The sequence below is a fragment of the Aquila chrysaetos genome, chromosome 12 (assembly GCF_900496995.4).
Source record: "Aquila chrysaetos chrysaetos chromosome 12, bAquChr1.4, whole genome shotgun sequence".
Taxonomy (NCBI): Eukaryota; Metazoa; Chordata; class Aves; order Accipitriformes; family Accipitridae; genus Aquila; species Aquila chrysaetos.
In genome coordinates this window covers 42867241-42893593 of record NC_044015.1, presented here as the reverse complement: position 1 = coordinate 42893593, position 26353 = coordinate 42867241, and the positions used below count along the sequence as shown (strand labels likewise).

Sequence of the window (26353 nt, the reverse complement as noted above, 5' to 3'; positions counted from 1 at the left end):
CCCCCACGATACTGCTGGGGTGCTGGTTTAGCAGCAGTAAAACCTGACTGCGCACTTCTCTCTCTGCAGGTTATATTCAGCATGTGCCAGCAAAGACCTTTTTAAAGATGCTCTGCTTTCACCAGCCAGAGGGATTTTTAAAGTTCTGTGATGTAAAGAGGGGGCTTCTGGCTCTCTTTATGCAGAAGGCAGTTGTCAAGTCATTGTTTGTCATGATTAGATGGTTACTGTGAGCGTCCTGCATTACAGTGAAACCTGTATTTATGCCCCCCCGTACTTATGGCCACCTGCTTTAGGTGGTCACTGGTGTTAATAGCTGATGAAATCTCATTCCCTGGGAAATGTCCTCTCTTTTGCATAATCCTTCACTCTCTAACAGGCAGCCACCTGCCTGCCATGCTTTGGCCACCTGTGGGCCTGCCCAGCTGTGTAAATTGCATTGCAATCAGCGTGGCAAGGCAGCTTGAAAGAGGCACCACTCAGCGCCGGCAGATTACTGTGTAACATGTTTTCAAGCCATTGACTTTTACATTGCAAACAAAGTCTTTTTATTTGACCTTTTAAATGCTCTGTTGCAAAACGCAGAGGAAGTGCAGTGACAGCACGTTTGTGGAAATTGCTTTCATGCTGATTTTTGGTGTACTTTGGCCCATTACAGTGGTTACAGAGGTTTCTTTTATTTTATTTTTTTCTTTCTTTTTTTTGGTAGGGGGTGGTTCCCTAGGGTGTCCATTATTAACATGTTTAACCCATTAATGGCATCCCTGGCTGTATTCCCAGCAGATACATCTCGAAGGCTGGAAGGAGTGACAGGCTTGTCATCTCAAAGATGCATATTCCAGCCCTCCTGCAAGCGTTCCCTGCTTCACTGCAAGTCCAGCACATGTGCCAGGATGAACTTTTCTCCTGGCATCTTATCTAATACAACTGATTAACTTTTCACGTTATGCCATCTAGCTTCCCCCTGCACTGCACGCAAGCTGAATGCTATTTTCTGTCGCTGTTCCCGAGCCCTGTCTGAGGGAGCCATTCTGCCTGCATCTTACCTTGCCACATGCCTGCAGCCACAGAGAGATCAGGCTGGGAAGGGCTGGTCCAGCAAAACACTTAAGTGCACACTTAATATAACTACTCTGGTGCTTAAAAAGGGGTAGGGTCAAACACTGGGTCAGTGCCTTGTTTTGCCTAGGCGGCAAGTTGCTGGGGAAGGATTTTGATTTAATCGGATGCAAGAGCTCACGTTGTCCTTGCTTGTGCCTGTAGTCTTTGGTCACAGCTTTTCCCCTGGATCTCGAGCATGGGTTTTCAAACAGTCACCCTGCTCCCGCTGTCCTTGGGACACAAGCATTGTGAACACGATGCCTGCAGACTCAAACACAGCAATCCACTCCATGACCTGTGAAATGCTAGGCTGGCAAATTAAAACCAGGGCTTAAAATGAAAAAGTGGGAATAGATCCAGAACTTTCACATTGCTTGGGATTGTGAGATTCATGTCTGTTCAGCCCTGGAGTAGTGAGACCTTAGACACCTTGCAAAGGGGAAAGAGGAGGGAAGAAAACTGGAGCAGGCTTTCTGCTAGAGCATCTTTGGGCATGAAGAAAAACTAGGATTAGTTGTTCATCTTGAAACAATTTTATATCCTGATTCTGAACATTATTCCAGACCAAGATTCTTAATTACATGGTGACAGAGTTACACAATTGCCGTCATCTATAAAATATGAATTAACTAGGACTAAGAGACACTGACTCTGTAGCCTTCTTGCTCAGCGACTCACCCTGGCTGCAGAGATCCACCTTGAAATGGACAGCACAGGGCCCTCAGCTGCCTGCCCCGTCCCAGGTGATGCCCACGCTGTCGGGCTCCCTCCTCTTCTGCAGGAGGCAAAGCAGCAATTCTCTCTCGCTTGCTGTCTCCGAGCAGTCATTCTTGTGAAAGGCTTCAGTTTTCAAATGTCAGCCTCTTTGACCCAAATGTAAGCTCATTGTGTAATTAGAAGCGTGGCAGGCAGCTCCAGCACTTGGCCATCTCTCCCTCAGCCGCAGCCACGTGCCGTTGGGAGCGCGGTTTGGCAGCGGCTGCAGAGCCCCGGCCAGCACGACCCGCTGGAGCCGTCGCAGCAGCTCAGCGCCCAGGGCGGGCGCAGCACAGATGTTGCTGCCTCTCACTCATCAAAGGCTTATTAACGAGTGCTCAGCCGGGCACGGGCTGGGGGGGTTCTCTGGGCTACAACAGAGTGACAAGAGCTGCCAGGAATCTCACTTTTTGGGGATTTAAAAAAAAAAAGTTTGAAGAGGAAGATGCTACTTAACACGATATGACAGATGTATTTACACTAGCAGAATTACGTTGTATCTTGTGCTTATTTTCACCAGATTTGAAAGGAAATTGGAGATCTTGGCCAAGAGATTAGAAGCGTGGCCCCATTGTCTGAGGAGTTATTTTCCCCTCACCATGCTCATCTGAGTTATCTGGCCAGCCCGTAATCTTAATTAGTTAGGTGGGTATAATCCAGGAACAAATCCTCAGCGTGAAGTTAAGCTGGTGTTGATAAACTCAGGCTTGGTTAATATCGTTTAGTGTGGTAGGTGTGTGGCTGCTGAGCATTAGCTGGAGCATGGCCAGAGTGGCAAGCCCACAGGTCTAGGATCCGTTCCTGCTATGACCCTGAGGATAAGGATAGCAAAGTGCTCTCTTTTGCCTTGGGCTTGCCAGTAGATTTAGCCTCGGTTTCTCAGTTCACTGCTAAAACTTCAGGTAGCAAAATACCCAGTGTTTGGATATTAACTAGGTATTGAATGTTTCAGCTGAGTGCTATTAAAGCACTTAAACAGCAGTAAAGTAACATGAGGCATCCTTTTGCCTATAGATATTAATGGCAGAGTGTGACTGACTTCAAGTCTTCATTAGGACTTCCATTTTTCCCATAAATGGTGACAATGAATAACATTTACAGCTTCTGTTTCAGTTCTCAGGTAGGAGTTGTGTGTGTTTTTGCCATTTATACCAGAAGTCAGCTATTCATTGACTTAATAAAATACGTTATTCATCCCTGCAAATCTTGCCTCCTTTTGCATCCTTTCGCCAGCATGATTGCCACAACAGCACTGCTGAGGTTGTTTGCAATGAATGTGCAGGTGCACTTGAGTCTTTTTTTGTGGCCTGGATGCTGAAGGACCTGTTGGTTCTTACAGCGTCACTGTATCTGGGATTGTTGTTTGTTTTATGCTAAGGCTGGTGGTAACACTTGCTCATGTTTCATGTTTCATATTTAGTAGAAACACTGCTTGCACAAAGAGTGCAGCCAAAATTTTTGAAAGGAATAGTTATTTTGAGGGCCTCCATTTCCAAAAAAAAAAAAAAAAAAAAAAAAATGCTGAGAAATGACATGCTGAAAAAGTTGCAAGCTGAACACACAAAGCAGTCAGTCATTTTTTGAAATCTTGACCAGCAATATTTTGGCTTTTTAGGCACATCTCAGTTTACACATACCAGTGCTCTATCCAGAAGCCAATATGTGCTTTGATCAGTGAGAATTAAGTCAATACATGAATGTGTAGAAAACTCAGCCAAGGGGAAAAATCAGTCCTACAGCAACTGTAAAGAGGTGTTGATTTATTTGTTTGTATTGTCACTCAAAGAATGTTGCTACAATCACATTAAAGTATTAAATAGACTGTGGCTGAAAATTACATTTCAGACAGCCAAAGCAAGTTTTTCTGTTAAAAAAGTAAAATAAAGCAAACACAGAAGAGAAGCTCTGGGAGAAGGAGCCACAGGAAAGCAGTAAATCTGCAAAACAGAAGGGTAAAACACGCTGTCCAAAATATCTTGTTTGAGATTTATGGTGAACAATAATTAAGTACTAATGAAACAAGGCACTCAGTCTTTAGCTGACTTCACTTGTATGTAATGATTCTCACCGGACTGCAAGATGAGACCTTAATGATCTTTGTGTGTAGCTAAAAATTCACTTCAGTAATCTATTCTCAAGCCTCTTTCTGTCTGGAGAGCTTGAGAGGAAAGTTGTGCAGCGGTGAGGGGAGGATCTGGTGGTGGAGCCTTGTGATGGACCCACTCTTAGATGGTTCAAGCTGCAGCGCTGAGCACAAAATGCAGCTTCTGCAGTGGCGATGCTGGCAGAACTGCAAACAAGGAATTACAGTACTCCCATCTAGATGTTACTAAGCTGTGCAACTGCTTTCAGAACAGCAAGGGACCAGGCAAGATTTAGTCCAGGAAATGTTTATAAGATAGCAAAAGGCTGTTTCAGTTACATTTTAATATGCGAGGCTCTTACCTCTCTGTTGACAAGCATAACTCCTTGACTTTTTGCAGATGTTTAACATGCATATAATAAGCTCTGGAAATGTGTTTGGAGTAAATGATTATTTTCAAGGATAAGAGAAAGAAACCAAACTTTCAGTTATGGTTAGGATTTTGGTTTCACCAGTCAAAGCTTCTCTTCCTCTAAAACATCATAAACAATCTTTTCAACTGTAGAAGGGCCTGTCAAGAGACATATATAAAGATGTGAAGAAACAAGTGGAAAGGCACACATTGACTGTCCCTCAGGCTGATCTTGTTAAAAGGTACTACTGACGTACATATTACAAGTTTTTATGGAGAGGGTTTTTCTGGAATTGTTACATCAACACCTATGATCATTACAGCAGAAAAGAGACCCAGAGGGATTGATTTCTTCTGCAGGTTTTGAGTCTCCTTATTTTGAACACTTAACGTTGTGAACTTTCCATCTCTTTCTTTCTCAGTAAGGCTGTTGCTGTGCCTTATGCATGTTGAATCCCTCACTGAGTCCAATGGACCAGCATCCATGACAAGAGCTAAGTGCGTGGGCAAGAGCTCTGCTGGTCTGGAGCCAGAGTTAGTATTCCCTCGTTCTTTAAAGATAATGTTACAGCAAAGACGAAAGTTTTTTTTTTTTTTTGAGTAGGGAAATGGGATGATAAGGCAATAAAAGTGGTGAAGAGACCTGTTACGAATCATGGCGTAATGCATACATGGAATAACCTTATCTAAACATGCCAAAGTTGGTTGTTTTGAGTGGAGGCTGAAGGTCAGGAATATACTTCAAATCATTCAGCTATCCAGGAGAGATAGCAAGACCTCAGCCCTGGCCAGCTCTTCAGACCAGAGTGAAAGTATTCCCGTGGTGATGCTGGTATGGACTTCAGTGAAACCCCACCTCTGGAGTGACAGCTGGACCTAGGTAAGAGCTGCACACCAGGCATGAATATTCAGAGAAGTCAACACAAGGGTGAAACAGGACAGGTAGCATCAGAAAGCAGGAGAAGACAAAGGCATATCTGGTCATTGGCTTTATAATTGTTCTAAAAAACATTTTGTATTTGGGCGAAATTACGAGGATTATTTGTAACAACTGAATGACAGCCTGATAATTCAATTTTGATTTGCTCTGGCAAGAGCATTTATAAGGACACATTAGCAATGGGGAACTCTCAAAACACATGTATACATGCCAGTGCCAAAGAGACTGGGCATGTGCTCCTGCCTACGTGTGAGGCAGCCAATTCCTGCCACAAGTCCTGGGAATCAACAGCACTTTGTCTCCCATTGCGTGGCCTCACCAGCCTTGGGCACGTGGGGAACGGTTGTCTGAAGTCTCTGTGGCAGTGCCTTAGCCCCCAGGAAGAAGCCCTGGGTCTGGAAAAGGATGCTGTGAAAGGTCTGCAGTTCCATGCTATTTTTGCTTGTTTATCTGGTCAGCGCCAGCCTATTTTGTGGGCAGCTTGTGCTTGTCTCAAGGTATTTGGATTTGATAATCTGATCAGTGCCAGTCCATTCTTGGCTTCTCTGTCCACCTGCTGACTCCCTTGTGTTACCCTTCTGGTGCTCTATCCATCTGTTAAGAATTTACTTACAAAATGCATTAAAATAAATCACTATGATTTTACGTGCATAGGGATCCTGTTTCCAGCATCTCAAAAATCCTAATAAATAACTGTGTCTGTTAGTAACAGTATCATAAAGTCTTGTATTTTATCATTAGTGATTTACAGGGAATGCCATGATGCTTAGAAAACAGCCTTTTAACATTCAAATTTGGTGGTTTTCAGAATTCATTTTATACTTTGCTGTCGGGTAATACAGGTTTTCAGACCAGGTGCATGTGCTGAACACTATTATCAAGGAAATAAATTCAGATACAGACTACAACAACAGCTTCTATCGAATTACTGCTTGACTGTAAAGAAGACCACAGCTGAGACCTGGGGCAATGGAAATGCTGTGGATCCAGACATTTTTTAGTCTGGGCTATTGATTTTTCCATGGGGGAGGACAGGACGACCCTGCTAGGAGAGAGAAGACCGTTTTCCATCCTCTGCAGAAGCTGACGCGAGCATTGTTTGTACCAGCACGAGTCATGCGAGAGCTGGGGGAACCCGAACAGGCTGATGCCACCAGCCAGCGCCGCTCAGGCAGGGCCATGAGACCGGGCACCGGCCGAGACCCTGCCGGTAGCGGGGCTGGAGGTCACAGGGGAAGCACTTGGTGTTCAGACCTCCTTCTTAACCCACCGTGGAGCAACCCTGCGCTTCAGGAGCAGCGCCCGATGGGACGGCCGCTGAAGGTGTAGTTCCATAACCATCAAACCATGGAAAATGCTGGAGAGGAGACAGACTTACTGGAGGCAAGGTGGAGACAGGTCGCAGACATGCTGGCATTTGGAAGCTGCTGAAAGGCCGTGGGGAGGCTTCGCAGCCGAGCGGCTCTGGTCCCCCCGTGCCCTTTGGTGTGGGTTCCTGCCGCTCATGGCCACTGAGCTTCCAGCTGTTTCCAGGGGACTGACCCTGAAGGGGGACTGCTGAGTACAGCGTAGTTGATGCCATTTTATCTTCGTGTTGAATACTTGTGAGCTGTAGTTTATTTAAATGAAGCCTTTATCTGTAACATATCAATTAAAGCCATAATGTTATAGGAAAAGAAGGGCGGCTTGGCTGATCCAGGGATTAAAATCTTTTAACGTTATGTCCCAGATAGTGAGTAATGTGATATAAAAGGATTCTAATGCATTCAACAAAGCCAAACACAGCAAGACCTGAACAAACCCCAGAGGACACCAAGACAACCAACCTAAAATATAGGTCAATGTTTTCAAATTTGGTGTAAGTTCTTTTTGTCTAATTAATCTATATCTACCAATATGTTAATGAGAGGAAGATACAGAAAGCTGACTGCCACTGAAACGTCCCCAAGGCTGAAAGAAAACAGTCTCAGCTTGTGGCTAATTATTTTTTTCCTTGAAATGTATGCCCTGAAAGATAAGCAAACATGGTGTTTATTTGACCTGTGCACCTTGTACCAGACTCTTTTTCCAAATACTGTTCTTTAAAACAGCTATTAAAATGACAGAAAAAGAGAAGAAAATGCTGCTGAAAACACAGCAGCACAACAGTGAAGGAAGAGGATGAACACGGCTTGAGATTACAGCAGTCACTGCATCAAGATGTTCATCATCCTTGTGCGTGGCCATGCAAGACGTGGGCTGAGTTTCCAGCCCTGCTGATTTTCCTCATGGGTCTCATGACATCTGCTGTTTTCTTCCTGAGAACCCAAGCCTGGAAGTGTGTGGCTAAAGGATAGTCTCAGCTTTCCTTTAAGAGGTTCCTCTGCCCCATTTTCCAAGGGAGTAAGGCATGGCCATGGGACCCCAGGGTGGTCTGCCAGCGGCCGTCTGCTGCCCTTGTCCATCCTCTGGGCTCGGCTGTCCTCTCGCGCCCGCACACGTGGAGCAGCATCGGCTGCGGCCTGGGACTGTGCCGGCACGTTGCCCCTCACACGTCAGGGTATGGGCATCTGTTATCAAGTGCTGTCGTTACCTGTGCCTTGTTTACAGCTTTGCATCCCTCACCAAGGTAAGCTGTAATCCTCAGGGAGCTATCAGGATATCTGATTTATGCAAGCGTCTGTAATAAAGTTATGACAGTTATTTCTGTAGCTAATGGGAATGTAAAAATTCAGATAACATATGTTAATACTGATAAGCAAAATCTCTGATAAGGACACCCCACCACCACTAAATAGGAAGACTCTGCTCTGACTGCTGTAGTGCCTCTGCTGCCCCTTGCTGTCAGTGAGGAACTTTCCTGAAGGATGAATTTGTGGAATAGAAGTAGACTACCAACACTGAAAGTGTCTGTCACTTGACATAGACCTTGTTCTTCCCAAGCAGTTAAGTTGGTTGTGCCTGTGTACGGTGACTCTGTTTAACCAAAGTTGAGGCAAAGAAGGGGAACTTTCTGGTTTACATTGTGTTGCATCTTTGGGAAACAAATTTAAAAAATACGATGCCCAGTCAAAGCTCCTGGCGATGACGGTGCTAGCTACTGCACACAGCTGCTTCCACTAGTGACTGACTGGAGCCCAAAGGCTTGACATGAGTGCTTTGATCATTTGTCTATGCTTTTGAAATGCACAGCCTTTCTCCTTCCGTCCTAATGGCTTTATAACTGATTCATAATCTCACTCTTCTGAATGAGGTTAAGATATGGCTGAATATGTTGCTGAGTAAATGGCTTGCTTTGTGGTATTTCTATTAGGCTTGAAAGAAAGTATCACTGACTTGCCTAAGAAGAGGTTTATATTTCATATAATAGAGGATATACATCCTGATGTGCATGCTGTTTATAATGCATTGGTAGAATTTATCATAGGAACATCCAGACCTCTTAAACACGCGCTAAATTTAACTTTAAAGCAATGCTAATTCAGGGGGAAAAACAGTATGCATCATCTGTCGTCAATTTGATAGTCTGTGATATGTGTAACCAATTGTTCTTATTTACATTAATTTGCATTGTGAAAAGCAATTTTACAGTTTCAGTCAGACTTAATAGGCAATTTGCAGCTCACTGCCTAATGGCGTAGTTACTTAAGCCTGCCCCCAGGGTGCTTTCTAGACCTGATATGAGACTAAACCTTTTAAATGTTCAATTGAACATCTTAAAAAGTCAAAAAGTCTTTAGTTGTTAGACCCAGTTCATACTTGCCTTGTCATATTTGATATTATTGCTACAGATGCCCTTTGATTCAGATATATTTTGCCCTAGACTGCAGAAGTGGTGATTTGATTCTGGAAAACATCGTGGCGTGTGAGTGGCTCCCCCCCGCCCCCAGAGGCACTTTGCTGAAGGAAGAAGGTGAAGGTAAGAATGTCCTGGCAAGCCTTGCACCATGGCTTTTGTGGTTCAGTAGATCTACTACCTGCATTTAATGACTGACTTTTCACCAAGGCATCTCATCCTAATGATACGTTTCCACATTTATGAATACATGAACGATCTTCGGTAGGTGTGATAAAAGCTAATTTTACAAGAATACTGAATGAAAGCCCTTAATTCACAACAATTTTACTTCGGGTTGAATGTATTAGGGACAAACTGAAAAACAACCTATGTTTGGGTGATGCTGCAAGGCTATTGTGATTTTTGGCACTCTTGGAGCACTACCTAAGAAAGGTTCTTTGCCCCGTCAATTTACATTAGGAGATTGTCGTTCTTCTAATAGTATGTTTGATTGTTGAAGAGGTGCTTTGAGAAAGCATATAAGGAGTCCCATAAGGGAAGGTTGCAGGTTCTGAGCATTGCAGGTGAGGGAGGAAGTAGCAAAGACCTTCTCAAAAGATGGAGCCCCAATTCTTAATTCCTTACGCTGGATACACGCAACAAGTGAAGGTCACGGAATGTTTTAAGTTATGTGTTATAGGAAGAATGCAAGGTACATGAGACTGAAGCAGGTTGCTGATGGTGGATGGGCTGAGCAATGACCATGGTTGCATCTCTGGTCTTTGTACCTAGTGGGTCATGTGGAAGAGTCAAGGAGTGAGTTTTGTAAGAATTACACAAAAGATGTTTTATTTGGTCATCCTTGTACTAATGGTTAATAAAGACAATAGAGTTGGGATACTCACTCATTTACATGAAGATATTGACAAGTTGGAGATCACGATGAATCAAGACCTATCTTATTGTTGTAGTTTGACAGTGATCTTCTTTCACATTCAGCAGTTTTCATTTCCAACACACTTCCGGATATTGAGATATTTGTTTCTAACCCATGCTGATATCACATAGATATATGCACTTCGCAACAGATTATGAAAATGTGTGAATGTTATTGGATTTCTGTCTTCTCTAATAGGATAAAGCAAATACAAGGTTTGCTAAATGCCATTTTCTAGGAAAGAATATTGTGCCACACTGAACTAATGTAATGCCACCATCCTTCTTCTTTAGGAGTCTGCTTTATTTCCGCAAGAGGGTTTTACTTCAAAAGATGTCGCAATTCACTTCACAGTAGTATTCTAGAGAGGTTCCAAAAAACTGCTATAGCTGTGTGCTACTTGGCATATCTTGCATTTGCAGCATTGTGCAGAGCGTGGAAAGATAGTCAAGGAAAGTTACATATCAAATCAACCCATGTCATAATGCAAAAAGTCCCTTATCTACAATGAGCTCAAAGTATTTGAGGCTGTGAATATCCCAGCCAGTTTAGCAAAAAATAGCGAAGTAAAATTATGATTTTATAATGTTTTCCAACTAGATTGGGCTAGTTTGAGGCCATCTGAGCTTTGTGATGCATGGAGGTGGTGTAGGTAGCCTAGGCAATCTGGTACTGTCTATATTTGTACTTCAGAATAGCAGTGATCTAACCTATTTTCAGTTTTAAACCTTGTTTTTTCAGATGGCCTTTGCTGTTTTCTCACTGCTACGTAATTAAAAAGCACAAAAGTTCAGAAATCAAAGTGTGAGAGGTTGAAGACAGCCTTTTGAAATGGGAGGTAGAGGGCATTTTTACAGCACTAGCATGAATCTTTACTACTTTTCTGAGGTTCACTTGTAACACGGCTAATATTTTTAGCTTTTTATGAAAAGAAGTGACAATTACGGCTGCACACAATGTGAACTGTATTCCGTGGCTGAAGGCGGTGTTAGACCTGGGTCAGGAAGGTGGCTGGAGCTCCTCTCCCTCCACCCACGCCCTGGACAGCCTTGGTTAAGGTCTGACTAACCCCACCGAGGCCTCGCCGCAGCCCGGGACTCTCGCAGGTGACTTTGCTGTTGTCCTCTCACACCATCTACTTTGGTAATCCTGCTACAGAGTTTGCCTCAAAACCCACCAGGGAATAATGTTTATTTTCAACCTGCTCTGCATTCTTCCTCTGCGCTTACCAAGAAGAAGTCCATACCTAGTGATAAAGGCTCCTCACCTGAGACAACCATCCACAACTAAGGTTTGGTTTGCTCCCCCTCACTCTGGGGCGTTCACTCAAAATCCTAAGGGCGTTGGGAGCAGTCCTGTTTGTTGACCACACATTTTAGAAGAATGATCTTGTGGAACTGCCACCCAGCCTTTGTTCTATTTCCTGGACACTCAGCTCTCTGCAAATCTCTCTAAGTCAGTTGGGTTTTGTGTTTCAAAGTCTATGTTCTCCAAAATGCAGAGGTAATGTTTAAGAAAAAAATCACAATAATGGAGGATTTTGGATTAGTTGAGTTCTTTTACCTTTGAATAGATGACTGACAAGGAAAATTTCTAGTTTGCTGCAGCACAGTGCAGACACAAAGCTGTTTTTCATTGTTTATTACTGTTTAATAAACAGCAACCTGCAGATATAAGACAGTACTTTACAGACTAGTACTGCTATGTTGTTGTGAAGTTGATGCACTGCATCTAACCCTTCAGGTAATGGACATGAGTCTTTTCATCTTCCATTGATTTTTGCAAGATGGGTTTTATCAGCTGAGCTGCATACACTCTAGGTTCATGCTGAATACCGAGTATATTCATTAAAGCATAGAGAAGAACTCAGGAAAGACATTAGTCCATTAATCACTTGCACATATAATGACCTTCATGCCTATATGTCAAAGTGGCCAGCCATGTCACCCTGAGCGGCAATGCCAAAACACGTTAATTCTCAGCCCAGGCAAGAAGCAGGACAGTGCACTCTCCGGAGGTGGCCACAGGAGGAACAGTGTCCTGCGAGGAGCAGGGTGAGTGTGAAAAGAGATCATCCCGGAACATAATGAGTACGACCAAAAGCAAACAGCTGCAGGAGCACGGTCGGTCCCAGCAGACCCTGGCAGAGAGCAGCCCCCACCACCACCTCCGTGCCCATCAGCACCCGTGCTGGACCTGGCCCTCGCTGGGGGAGCTGGGGGTGCCCGCGGGTGTAATGCAGCGCGGAGAGGTTTCCACCAACAGAATAAGGTGATGTTGTTCTTTAAAATGCTGATATCCACAGAGAGAGGAGTCTAGCTTTTTGACGTACTGAATTTAACTCCTGTACAGATTGCTCACAACTTATTTGCATATACTGATCCCTGTCCAGAGTCCTTTTCAGTGGCTAGGAATGATCATTAAGGCAAATTGGAAATCAAATGGACAGACATGTTGTGCTTTCAATGATTATGCCAGCATTTTAAAACTGTGGTTATAGCATAGAACAAGGCAGAACACATTTCTTTAAAAGGAATTATGTACAAAAGCATGAAACCTTTTCTGCAACTATTCTGATAACAGAGTGCAAAGACTGTCTGCAGAAACAGCACAAACAGCCATAAGATGTTCAAACTGAGTGAAATTTCTGCTTGTGCTGGTACCATGTCCTCCACTGCTGCGGCTGTGGGCTGCTTCAAACACGGTGGGACCTTGTGAAGGAGAGACTATGGCCCATGTTAGCTGCCAAAACCAGCATCCGTACAACCTCACCACTTGACATTAAAGAGTGATTTAATCCCCTACATCAGAGCTTTTGTGATGCTCGCAATGTGTGGGTATTCAGCCAAATCCTCCACCGCGGAGATCAACTGGATCTTTGTCTGTGTCTCTTGGATTGAGATCAAACTTTATTGTTCAGCACAACGTTCTGCCTTTTCTCCTTTTTTTCAGAAATTTTCCTTCTCCTTTTCCCTTGTTGTGGTGTTTTGGCGGGGGTGGGAGGTGTGCAATGCAAATCCCCAAGTGAACACAAGATCAGTCACCTCATGTCAAGGGCTGATGTTGTTAGTGGAGGTCTCCTGATGTGAGCTAGGCATGGCAGGGAGAAACGAGGGGAAACTTAACAAAATGCTGACCTCCCACTGTGCACAAATGGCACCGTCATGGCAGTGTCCTGGGTGAATCCACCCAGGGCATCACCATACCCTGGGCATGCGTGGGGCTCTGGGCAGAGGCATCGGCGGGCAGGAGGGGTTGGACAATACCTGCCTACTAAAATAAGCATAGCCTCGAGCATGGAAACATTGTCAAACAGGGCTGTCCGTGGCTGAGATCACTTGTTTCCCACTTGAGCAGGAATGCTTCAAACTGCTGCTATGATACAGCCTATGAGCTGTGTAAGTGATACAAAAACACTTTTTAATTCATCCTGAAATGGTTCTGATACACTGAAAATCCTGATCGCACTAACTGCTTTTGATTTACTTTTCTTTCTCATCCATAGTGCTGTATACTTTCCAGATAACTCCAGTGTCTAATTTGCCAATTCTTTGTTTTCCTTTACCAAATCTCTGCTAGACTTTGAAAAAAAGAGGTGACTCTATCAGCTTTCTTGGTGAGGTTTCGTTGACTGTCCTCAGAACACCCTCATTCGAGCAGCTTGTCTGTGGATTTTTAGTTAACTGCTGGGGAAGCTGCTTTATGACAAAAGTATGATTAATGATTGCTTTTGCATGTTTCTTATAAATGAGATGCTCTGTCACTAAATAAATACACAAATAAATGGGCTGGGTGTAGAAGAACATGTTTTTCACCAAAAATGACATCCTTAGTTGTAAATTTTAACAGATGTCATGAAACCAAATATATTATAATCTATTACAAAAAGCCTTTGAAGTTCTATTTTAATTAACTTGCAAAGCCATCAGGACTCTTGGAGAGAAAATGATATGTGTCATGTATCTCAAGAACCGCTTGAATGTGATCACGCGGATGTGATGGGCATGGTTGGAGAATAAAAGTAGCAAAGAACAGAAGCTAAGAGCAGTCACTACTGTAGCAACGCATAGTTGATATTTAGCAAAGCAACCCTGGCATGGAAAGAAACTGTGAAAAAATTGCTACCACCCCCTTAAAAAACCCTTCTTATTCCAGCGGCAAAAGGGGAAAGGCTCTGAAGCTGAAGCCAGCGTTTGAAGAAGCTGAGCCTTAACAGAAGCAGTGAATGGTATATCCTGGGGTAGGAGTATATTCACATACAGATGATGAAATTCTTTTAAACGGTTTTCCCTGTATGCTCTTGCTCTTAATCGATGTCAGTGGCTTGCAGCCCCCTCGCAGGTCCCTGTCCCCACTCCCCCTGCGGCAGTGTGGGGCAGTGGGGGTGATGCGGGGCACAGCATCCCCTGCCCAGCCATCTGGACCTGCCCTCACTGGGTAGTGCGGATGGGGCCCGTCCAGACTGCCGTAGAAATAAATGCTGTGAAGCTGCTCCAGAAGCAGCATCCTCCCAGACCAAAGCCCCAGCTGGCCTCCGGAGCCAGGCAAATGCAGGAGCCCCAGCACCAAAACAAGGCTCAACATACCTTGTACAAAAAGGATTAAATACGTCTTGAACTTCTGATGACAGTGATGCCTGTGAAACTGAAACACTTATCTCAGGCGGAGCAAGTACTCAAACCAGCCAGAACTTGGTCTGAGGCAGTTTGCAACTTGCTTTCCTCCCGTGCTGCCCAAGGCAGATGTTAGTATTGTAAAGATCACTGCCCCTCCACAGCCTTTGCACAAACTCTGGGGCTGATCTTCAGCAAGTGCAGCGTGGCTTGTTCGTTGTGTGAGTGTTGGTGAGCGCTCCATCACACGCTGCAGAGACCTTGCAGCTTTTCTCTTCCAGAAACCTCTGACTGAATGAATGGAGATGGGGACCATACTGGATTTGTCTCTGAATATATTATAATGGCTATGGATGGAGCTCCTGCTTGCTCTACAGCATCGCTGCTTTTTGACTGAAGGTAACCATATGCTGTATTTCCAGAGCATGTGTTTCAATGAGATTTCCATACCAGAGCAGATGGGCATGCTCCAGTATGGGAGAATTGTTTCTCTGTGGCACTGCTATGAGCCCCGGTGTGTACCCATGGAGTAGAAGGCACTTCACGTTTGTGTATGATAAGCATGTTTTAAGTAGGTTTGTGATTCCCCTGACTAATATAAATTCCAATTAATCATTCTTTTAAAATCCCAGTTGCATGCCCACTGCTCGCTGGCTTTCCAGTTTCATATTGTCACTCTTTTTGCTCCTACTGATGCCATCATCCACTGTATCACTGCTGCTGCATTATGGAGGTCTTCCAGCCTGGTGTAAACAGTTATTCTTACAAACCGTCTATTGTGTGCTTGATCATCAGCTAGACGAAGCAGCAGCAGAGCAGTCACAGGCGAGTCAGTCACCAGCCTACTTCTTATCCTGTCTGTGCTCAATGTCTTGCTCTACTGTAGACTGCTTGCATAATATTGGGCAAGTAATTTAGAGGCACATAGATATCTAATTTCTCATTACAGTAAACAGGAGTTAATCCCTGTAGCCTGTGAGCTGTCCCATGCTGCCCAAGGCTCCCTCACCGAAGGCTTGGCAAGGCTGCTCTGCGTTTCATGGGCACAGTGGGAGAACTCGCCACCAGCTCCTGCCCGGGGAGGTGGCACCGAGGCAGGACACAGGTAGGGCTCAAGCGGAGCAAAGAGAACGTGAGCTGCGGCAGTGCGTTGAAACGCCGTGGTAAGCGAGAGATCTACGACCCCTCAAGAGGAAGCATCGAGGCGTTCAGCACGCAGTTCTGCTGCCTGCCGCAGGCTCCCCCTGCCCTCCCCTGCCCTCCCCTGCCCCGCACTCCTGCTTTTGCTGCTCCGTCCCCCGGCTGGTGTTTCCTCGGTGGCTGTCACCGCTTACCACCCAGGTACGCGCAGACCATTTTCTTTCACCCACTGATTTCCTGGTTTATTTGATTCTGAAATAATTGTGCTCAAGCATTAGAATAGTGTGATTAAAATTATTTTTAAAGAGCTACATGACTGCTCAGGGGCTTACATAGAAGAAATAATGGGATGAATAAATGGATGACTGGTGGATCTGAGTTTAAAACGCAAAAAAAGAACCAAGTTCCCTCTGTCATAAATGTGGGATTTAGAAAGTCTTATTTGAAGGTTTATCTAAAGGGTATATGTTTGATTATGTCTGCAATTTACAGATTGATCCCCAGTGTGAAGTTTTGCAGAGAAAAAGCTATTATTTTAGGGTCCAGGAATAGTAAGCAGGGCTAGATCCACCAGAACTAGGTGGATTTTCAGCATGGAGGGAGCCAGGCAGCACTTGCCCTTCATCGGCATTTGAATGTGGGCTCTCAACTAGAAAAGAAACCCTGGAGGGCTGTCAGAGGATTATCTCCGCTGCTCTGCAGAAGTTCAGGGTATTGCCACCAGAGCAGCGTGTGCCTCCGATTTTATACCAACTTAGCCAAGATAAAAATCAGGCTCAGTTCTCCCTGCCTCTGAAGGCAGCCTGATAAAATTAGCAGGAGTAATTTTTTGTACAAAGTTCTTTTGATAGCTTAGCAAAGGCCAGAAGATTAAATACAAGGAGGAGGACTTCAAGCCACGTTTTCTCTGTTGGTGTAAACAGGTATCAGTACACTGAAACAAATGGAAGTGCTCTTACTTTACACCACCTGAAGGCCTGACAAATTCCCATTTGTTTGATGCTATAATGAATAGCCATTTCATGGGTATGAGATGAGTTCAGGTACAAACCTTAGTTTTCAGTTTCCTGCCTGCCTCTGAATAGCAACCAGCATTATTTCACTGCAGTTGTTTTAAAAATTAACTTGTAATGCATTCTAGCCAATCCTTCCTACTGAACGATGATTTTTTTTTTTAATTTAATTTTTGGTTTTTAGATTGATGTCCTCATTGTAATGCATCTTCATTCTGCTTTCCACTAAAAGCTCAATATTGTGACTTATGTGGAATTTTTAATGGGCAGACTTCTCATATAAATTTTGCAACTACCAGTAATTAGACTCACCCGCGTGCAATGCAGAGAGCAGGAACCTCTGTAGTCATCAAAGGTGCAGAGTCAGGGAAAGAAGCAAAGCTTTGTTTTCCCAGTGAAGCAGAGGGAGCTGCCCCTGAGTTTGCTATGCGTTATTGCGAACAGCTTAGTGGCAAAGTTCCATTATTTCTGACCTTTCTGTCCGTATTATAGCACAACCGTTGCCATTTGGGACAATTCAAGGTACTTCAGATAGTTCTGTAATAGTCAGCAAACTGTTCTAGCATCATCATTAGCAGTCTATGCGGCTGGCATGGAGTGAAGGCGAACACTTTGGGGCAATTCTGAGCAAGAGTTCCTTCAGCATCGTTTTCTTCTCCAGTAGTCTGATGCCAAATACGAATTTCCGTTTATTATTGTACTGAGCAGCATAAAACATTTCTCAGGTTTTTGCTGCTATCTTCCAAGAACGCAGAGAAGAGTACATTCATCTGAACCTATAATTTATTGGTGTAATGACCAGGAATTAAAGACTGAGGATAACTAGCAACATCAAGCCTTTTTGATCTTTAAAAAATCTCCCATTTTTTAAGGTTACTTGCTACGTGCTTTGCTGTATCCAACAGACATAATTTCGGTCTCAGTTAACCTGCACTTTAGGTCAAAAGGAACAACAGAAAAATTAAAAGAGTTCGACCAGCAAGAAATAATTGTGAGTTTCTTACAAAGTGGATGAAAGAGAGCAAGAACTGCAGCTGTGGAGTCAGACTGTGGAGGCTTAAAGGGACTTTGGAAATGGTGAATTTTGCACGCCCAAAGCCTGCTGGGTCCTTAGGGGAAACCCCACACCATTCCTGCAGCTTTCACAGGCTTGCCACGCACGAGAAGCTGTAGTGCCAACCCCACCTATTTTTAGGGCAGTTCCAGCTCTCCATCCTACCCAAGCCTCTCCTGGCAAACCCATTCCTGTCTTGAACTCTCTTGCATCAGTTTGCATAGCGCAATGCTGCTTTATTTCGGAGCAGCAGTAAGATAACTGGGTGCTGGTGCTGACACTGGTCTTGGGTGACACTGGGCAGGACAGAGACCTCACCTCAGAGCCAGGGTCCTGCAAACCCCCCAGGTCTGACGCAGCACAAAGTGGTGAAACCAAGTTGGTGCAGAAAGGCTGTGGGAAACGTGGGGAGAGACCCTGCTGCTGGCGATTCTGGCAGTGAGCACCGCCAGCTTCTGCAGCCGATGCGGCGAGGAGAGGAGAGGCAGGGCACGCGCCCCAGCATCGCACGTCTTTGCTCCGCCGACCTGCCCGGGCTTTCTCGGTGCTCCCTGTCTCAAACTGCGTATTACATTTACCGTCCTTGTCTAACCTGAAATTTCATGAATGATCTTTTTGATAAATTTTACTTTTAATGTTTTCTCCATCCTGTTAGGAAACATGTTGTTTACAGATGATTACGTTTTCTAAATGACTGCATTTTCTTCTTAGCCTTTAAGTGAAATGCGTGGAAAAATGTGTTTCTGTAGCCTTCAAGGGAAATAATGGGAAGTCCCTCCCTCCCCGTTCAAGACTGCTCTCAAAAAAATACCCAGGTTTTAGCACTGGATTTATCTCAACAATGCACAGTCATTTAAAAGCTTCCTGAGCTGTTTGTACTTACAAGGAGCATTTCTAATGCAACTTTAGAGCACACAAAGTAAATATGTCTAGCTTGGCAGACGGCTTGAAGAAAACCTACTTAGTTCAATCATTAGGTCAAGCCGAATAAATTTCTGCCTTCCTCAAAGAAAATTACTAGTGAATGTCGAGGCTGAAGTGATTTTAACTTCCTTGACATGGAAGATTTAGTTACATCAAACAGTAATGAACAGCTGAAAGATGTAATTTTGGTTATAAAAGGAGTGCAGCAACTACATGTTCAAAGACAAAATAATTCTTACTATTCACTGCACCATAATATTTAAATACTTATGGCATTAAATATTAGTAAGACATATTTAGAGGCAGCTGATGGCTCTGAAGCTTAGTCCCCACTCAGTCTGTCAGATCCTTGAGTTTCAGAGGAAAAACTGTGCAGGAAATCTGGTTCTTTGGTCGTGCTTTTCATTGTGTTACAGATCAGTAAATGGCAGTAAATGGAGCTCTGGCAATGGGAAGGTCGCTGCAGGGCGTTTGGAAATGAAAGGACTATTTTGTGTCTCGTTTAGAGACTTCTCTTTATTTATTGGTGTGTGTTATCCAGTGGCTGGGGTAATGGGCCTCAGAAGAAAGTGTTGTTTAAGTAAAATAGCTGTGGTTTGGGGGGGAATAACTAAATCAGAAGTTCTGAGAAGCAGCGGCCATGTTCTCAGGCATCTGAAATGTATCTACTACTAAGAGCAAAGCAATTTTTTCTAATTCCAAAATCCCAGTTTGCAAGGATGTTAAATCATCCTTGGGCTTAACACAATAGTCTCTTGGCAACTGCAGATGCTTATCTTGAAAGATTCATTTTTACAACAGACTGAATTCTCAGAAAAGAGGCCAAACATAAAGATGTTAGAAATCAAAGCGAAAATCCAAAAGGGTTTTGAGGCTTGATTTAGTTAAGCATCCAAATGTTTGGCTATGTATTTGAAACTTATTCAAGCTGCTTAAATCTAGAAAACTGGTAATAGGCTCTATCCTCCCTGCTCTGTGACGGAAAGTCTTGGCACATACAGTTCCAAATTGCATTGACCTTTTTTTGCTGCCAAATTCTATTGCATTTTCATTTCTAATTTACTGTCCAATCCAGCCCCAAGGTCTCTAGCTTTTACCGCCTTTCTAGGTTTCCATTTCCTATTCAATATGTGCTTTTCCCCCTTGCTTAATAGTTTTCATTTTTCGCCAGTTAAGTCTCATCTTATTACTCAAAAATTTAGGGACCAATACATGAGGTCAGACTGACAATCCATCCATTTTGTTATTCTTTCTTCTGTAATTTACCAGGTTCAGATGCTTCAGAAGGCACAGAAAAAACACAGAAATGGATCATTGTGGAAACCTTTGTCCATAGGAAAAATCCATAGTGTATTTCTGTGCTAATGCAGAAGGGTTTATAGCCTCTTCCCAGCTGAAATAAGTGTTTCATCTCAGCACCTATGTACAAATCTATGTTTTTCTGAATTCTATTAAATGTTCACTCTCAGTAATATCCATTGGCAATGAGTTCTACAGGTTTATTCTGGAGGTTTATTGGTTGTTTCTGCCTACATTTGTATTTCCTCTGATGATACTGATATTATTTATCTTTCTTGCTGGTTTGCTAATTTTCCACACTAGTGTCACTTGTGATTGTCATTAATATGCTTCCTTTTGAGTGGGAAGGAGAATGCTATGTAAAAGGAATTATAATACACATTCTCCCTCTAATTTTTAAAGTACATTTGTGTAGAGTATATTTTTAAGGTATATTGTAAAGGCTTTTCTCTGAAATCTGTGGTTGGAATTACTGACCTCTTCCTTTCTGGCAGTTCTTTTGCATTGCCATCTTTTGGTAAGACCTGGCCCGGATGGGCTGCGTGAGCCCCGCTTTTGGGCGGACGGCACCGATGGTTCAGCGCCAGCCTCGCGGCCGGGTCAGACCCCACGTCCGCAGTTACCTGGCACTTTCTCTGTTTCCTTCTGCTTATTTCTTTATTTTAGCATGCAAGGCTTGCCAGCCACGCTGGACTGGTGGGACCTTTGCAAATCTTCTTGGCAGCACTTCCCATCTTTCACTCGGCTTTCTTTCTCTGTATTGGATGCTTTTGATTCGTGCTTGGGATTTATCGGTTTAATTAATCTAATCTCTGCAGTATCATCCATGCTAACTGAAATAATTCCTGACAATGTTTTGTTGATCCCTGTGATTGCTGAATGAGAGTGAAGCTATGTGGCAGCATATGGCAGTATTTCTTATCTGTGGTGGCTAAGTTTAGCATTTTAGAGGGTTTTTTTAGTCCTTTTTCTTTTAATCAGAGTAGTCTATTTGCTTAGAGATTAGGCCATTTTTGTGTGTTTCCTCATTGATAAAACTGTGCTTTTTAATGTTCTGTAAAATCCTATTGTGTTCCCACAGACTTTTGCAGGAGCAAGCTTCACACACAATATCACAGGGCATTGCTACAGTGAAATGCACAGAAGTGGTGTGGTGCACAGGCTTTTTTTGAAGTATTAAAATTTGTTCTTTATTTCTAAGCATTTGCAGAAAGAACAATGCTTTTTAAATAAGTACATGATTGGATTAATCCAGGACTACCCTCAGTAAGGGCAATGGTACAGTCTCAAGCCCTCAGTGGTCATACGAACAGTGATTTTATATTGGTAATGTTTCTTTACTTATAAACTGCCAGTGAGTTGAGAGTTGCGATGGCAATCCTGTCTTCCAAGGATGCGCTGAAGTGTTTTGGATCCCAGGGCCTGGTATTTACGGAAGGTTTTTATAGTACAGACTCAGCAGTTTGCACAGTTTGGTGAATTCGTTTAGAGTAATTAGTGTAACACCAGGCTGGATTTGCAAGTCTGTTTAAGCCATTCTACTTCGAGTATATCAAACTTTAAAACATCTACAGTAATAACATTGATTTTGTTTGGATTATTTCACGTGTTTTTCCAGCTCTACTGAAACAGTGGTGAGTAACTCAACGGTTGGTTGACACAGGTCCTGGTCATTCCTTAGACTTGTGGACCAAGGGCCTGGCCGCATCCTGCGTGGATTCCAAGATGGTCCCCTTGCCTCGGAATCGATGACTTCCCTGGCCCTGCTGATGCAAAGGGATGATAACAATTCTCCACCAATCCCCAGCAGCCAGTAGTGTAATATACTGTGCTTCTCATACCGTAATGGAAATCTGTACTGTCACTGTTGCAATATGTCATGCTGTACCTGCAGACCAGTGGGTTTGCCTTCCTGTTATCCTGATTCTGGGGTAGTTATTTATGTTGGCAACAAAGGAGCCAATCAAAAATTTACTCCCATTTGATTTATTTTTGACTTGCAAAACAGAGAATCAGTCTGCATATTTTTAATACAATTTTTCTTCCCCAGGGATGGGCCAGTTTTATTCTACATCTCTTCTCTGGGATGTGCAGAAAGCCCTACAATGCTATCTGGAGACATTGTGTGGCAGAAATCGCCTCAAGAGAATTTTCTTTTATGCTTTATCCCAAAATGCTTATATGGCTGTTCACCGCTCTTCCATCATTTCTTAAAAGAAGCTTGTGCTCATGTGGTGTCCTGTGAATGTGACTTGCTGAACAGACCTCTGGTAAATTTGCTGGGGTAAAGCTGATTGCTGCCCTGGAGAAGATCCAGACAGCGTGGGAGTGGCATTCTGTTTTGTTTTCTGTAGAAAAATTGTAATTGCCTAGATATCAATTAACCCTATGATACTGGCCTTCCCTTTTTGCAGTTTGTTCATTTGAAATCATAGATAGCTTCATAGATAGTATGAAGAGAAGTTGGGGTTGGTTTTTTTTTTTTGCAAATCCTGGTCTAGGTTCCCTGTTAAATTTTTTTTTTTTTTTTTTCCTCCGGAAGTAATTTTTACCCTTGTTCACCTAAAATAAGTGACAAGAAGATGGGTGAAGCTCTCCTGCCCCCTACGTGTGTTTTTAGGGAAGAAGTAGGGTGGCTTGACTGGTAGCTCTGAGTCAGTGTTGGTACCTTGTACTGGCCAGCTGATTTGTACTGCTGAATTGCCATATTTTTCTGGACATCACCAGAAATTGTGTTGCTTGTGCTCATTAAATCCTGAATTTTTACAGGTAAGATAATTCAGCGTAGCTGAGCCATGTCTTTTTTCTCAGACGTAGTCCACCCAGGTAGTCATATTCTCTCCTCTTCCACAAGCAGCTGGCACTAATGCAGTCAGTTTTATTGGTTGCAGTGGTATTTAAGCAATAGCCTAAATAGCTGGGTGGTGCTTTGCTTCAGACCACTGAACTGTGGCCACTTTTTCGCTGGTGGGTGCCGTGAAGGTATACTGGTACTCCTTGTCTGTGTATTAGTTTTGAATCATACGAATTCAAAGTTCTAAAATTAACATCTCCTTGTTTTTTCCTCACCAGTAGAACTGGCCAGAAGAAAGTGGAAAAGCGATGGTTCAGGCTGCAGCCCGCGTCCCTGCCAGCCCAAGCCGCCAGCGCGGGCTCCGAGCACGGGGGGACTGGGCAGCGCAGGCCAGGCTCCGCGCGGGCAGGAGGTGGAGGAACGCAAATTTGTGCCAGTACTGGAGGACTGATCCGTACGACGCGGCTAAGTCCGGGCCTGTTAGCACATCACTGACCCCAGGCACAATAACGGAATAGCTGATATGAGACTTGATTAATGAATAATTAATTAGAATGTATTCTAATTAGTGTCAATCAACTTGCTGGTATGGAAAATAGGACCAGTAGATAAGACTGACTCTTTTTTTTAATGAGATGACAAATGTGGTAGATGAGGAGAGTATCGATACACCAGCCGTCTGTGTGGCATTTTCTTTGACAGCAGCGTGACGTCTGGGGAGGAACTGGGATGCTGCTGGAGCGTCGCGCATGCCGGACCATCAGGCGGCCGTCACCTCTGCAGAGGGCTCGGCCGGCACCCTCCGTGCCCGCAGGGATGGGCAGTCGGGGAAGGTGCGGGCTGCTCGGGTCCGGCTGCTGTGGAAACCCTCCGCTGAGCTGTGGTGGATGTGCGTGGGGAGAGGGACCGTGCGGGGAAGAGGGACCGCACAGAGCGATCACGCAAGGCGGTGGGGAGCGGCAGGGTGAGGGCCAGGAGAAGAAGCCAGGCACCGACGGGCTCGAAGGAGTCAGCCTGCTGATTTCAATAATGAGATGGGCAAGGCATGATTTGATCCCAGCCTGTGAGTATGAACACAGGGAGCAGAAGTTTGGTAACAGAAAGCTTTTAAATTGAGTGGATGGGGATATAAGGAGATGTAAAGCTGGAGGCTGAGATAAACGCACATTATATGTATGGCGAGGGTAATTTGGTAACGGGGGCATCCTGCCAGAGCTGATGGCCGACTCCTCATTGCCAAAATGTCTTAATGGAGATCGGTTTGTGGTTTTCTGAGAGGGTGCTCTACTTGGAAAGGAATTAATCCTGGAAAGTTTTATGCCCATGCCACAGCGGATGCTCACAACAGCCCTTCCTGGCTGCGGACCCACAATTACTTGCTCCAATTAATTTCACTGGAAGCAGGATCAGACCCTCACCCAGCCGATGGCGGTCGCGGCGCTGTGGCACATGGGCGAGCGGCACTGGTGTCTGTGGCTCTGCGGCTAATCAACACGTCCGCTAAAGTGGATTTGATTTTGAGAAGTCTTATGGACCCCAATAAAGATCAGTAATCATTAAAATTAACCACACGCTGATTTAATCAACATATAGCTTTGTTAATTACTAGCTCTTTCTTCGTGTCCATCTGTTTTAAAGATTTTAGTGAACCTGCAGCAGATGTTCATGTAAATATAATAAGCCGGTTGCCATGCAAATATAAAATTTTCAGGAGTGTTTGTGTATCAGACATCCAATTTATTTGTGCTGTTGTCAGTGTCACGTCTTTAGTGGTTTAAACACAAAACTGATGACTTTGTTAAAATCCCCGTTAGAATCAGCCTCTGCTGTCAGGCTGTCCCTCTGCCTGGCCTCCCCGCCGCATCCCACTCCTGTGTTTTGTCCTCGATGGCCCAGGCCCTGGAGATGTGCCGCGGCATTCCGGCGCTGTCCTGGGAACTGCCACGTAAAAATGAAATAGGACCTGTCTATTGACGCTCCCTTCCAGGGTATAAAAAATAATTTCTGCGCTTGCGGTGAACACGATTCATTCGTTGTGAGTGGTGTAAGCGGGGAGCGGTTCGTGGAGCGGAACGCTGCGGGTTTGCGGCCAGCTTTCCCCTCTGACCCGTCGTGCCAGCGGGGTGGCTGGTTCGGCGAGCGGGAGGTGGGCAGGGGAGCGGAGGGGGATGCTCGCGCGGGGTCCCGCCTGGGTGTGGGGTGGCCAGGGGACACGGCGGTGAAACTGGGCTGGCCTGACAGTACAGAAAGCCAACAGGCAAGTGTTTTAGAACTTGAAATTGCTTTTTTAAAAATGAATACCCAGTGGCATGAACTGAAAAAAAAAAAACCCAAAACCCCTAGATGTTATTTTGCCGGTAGAGAATAAATGGGGTGCGTTTTGCTGGATTAATTTTTTTCTGATTAAACAGAATCCCCAGTACAATGGGAAAAAATGCATGAAAAAGTCTGACATTTGCAGAAGAGCTGTGTTTTGGTGAAAATACTTTAAAAGTTTAAGACTTAGCTTTTGAGTCCACAAGCTTAATAGCAGGTTAAGGTGGACAGGACTCACAGTGAGGATGTGAAGCAGAGCAGCCAAGCACAGGTCCCATTTCATCGCTGGGAAACAGGTGCTTCTCCAAGGTAAGCAAACTGGGAGCGCTGGCGGGGGGGCACTGGCTGGAGTGAGTTGTTCATGCCCTGGCGAGGATGAGCCAGGACGGGTTTTGGCGAGGTGGTGGTACGGATGCGGTCCAGTCCTTACGCTCATGGGGGTGCAGCCATGAGCGCTTCTGCACGCACAGCCCGTCCATCCCCGGAGGATGGACCTCTGAAAACGGGGAGCGTCAGCTCTTACTGTGCCCAGGTGGCAATCCCTTCTCAGCTGCGGATTACCCTCATAAAGGGCACCACCAAAACTCCCTGAGCCCTCACAGGAATTGATACAATAGGTTCAGATTGTGGATTCAGGGAGGAATCTCTTTTTTTGTTAAGTTTGCACAGAGAAGGCCCTGGTCGATATAAGGGGTTCCTACATGCGACTGCAGTGCAGTTAAGTGATAATAATCCCAGAGGCAATCAAACAACAAAGGAAGAAATTCACTGCTCGTCTGCAGAAGGTGAAAACCCACTGATTCTCAAATTCACTTGGCAATGTCAAAGACATATAGCCATACACCCCCTTTAAGTTGTGTCACCTCCACATCCGAGCTGGAGACCTCTGCCTCCGACCGGCTGCGCCTGCAGTCGTGTCTGGAAAGGGGTAAAACCCCAGCAGAGCCCGCGACACGCGACGTTGCTCAGTTGTCCCGCCAGCTCTGCTGTCCTCCCGAGTTGACGAAAAGGCGGGGGGGGCTCCTTCCGTGCCGGGAAGAGACGCTGGCTCCGCGGGGTCCCTGCGGCCGGGCGGGTGTCCCCGCGGGGTGACGGTGAGAGGGGACCAGCAAGAGGCACGGGCACCTTCAGCACCGGTGGGGCCGGCTCTTGGCTCGTTTGGAAAGCCTCCTTTAAGATGGATTTTAAAGTCAATTAGAGATGACCTTGCAGCG

General features: G+C 44.6%; 1 long non-coding RNA gene across 3 annotated transcripts; it reads left to right on the top strand.

Moving 5' to 3' along the window:
• The first annotated feature begins 4860 nt into the window (after positions 1–4860).
• Positions 4861–24536, top strand: LOC115348879. 3 transcript variants are annotated; one of them, XR_005933673.1, is made up of 6 exons: positions 4861–5232; positions 9095–9190; positions 14142–14226; positions 14881–14998; positions 15549–22299; positions 23102–24536. It is a non-coding gene; the product is annotated as an uncharacterized LOC115348879 (long non-coding RNA). The 3 variants fall into 3 exon arrangements; XR_003925948.2 differs by having other exon boundaries at positions 4866–5232; positions 15549–24536; XR_003925949.1 differs by lacking the exon at positions 4861–5232 and adding an exon at positions 6136–7900 and having other exon boundaries at positions 15549–24536.
• The last annotated feature ends 1817 nt before the right edge of the window (positions 24537–26353 follow it).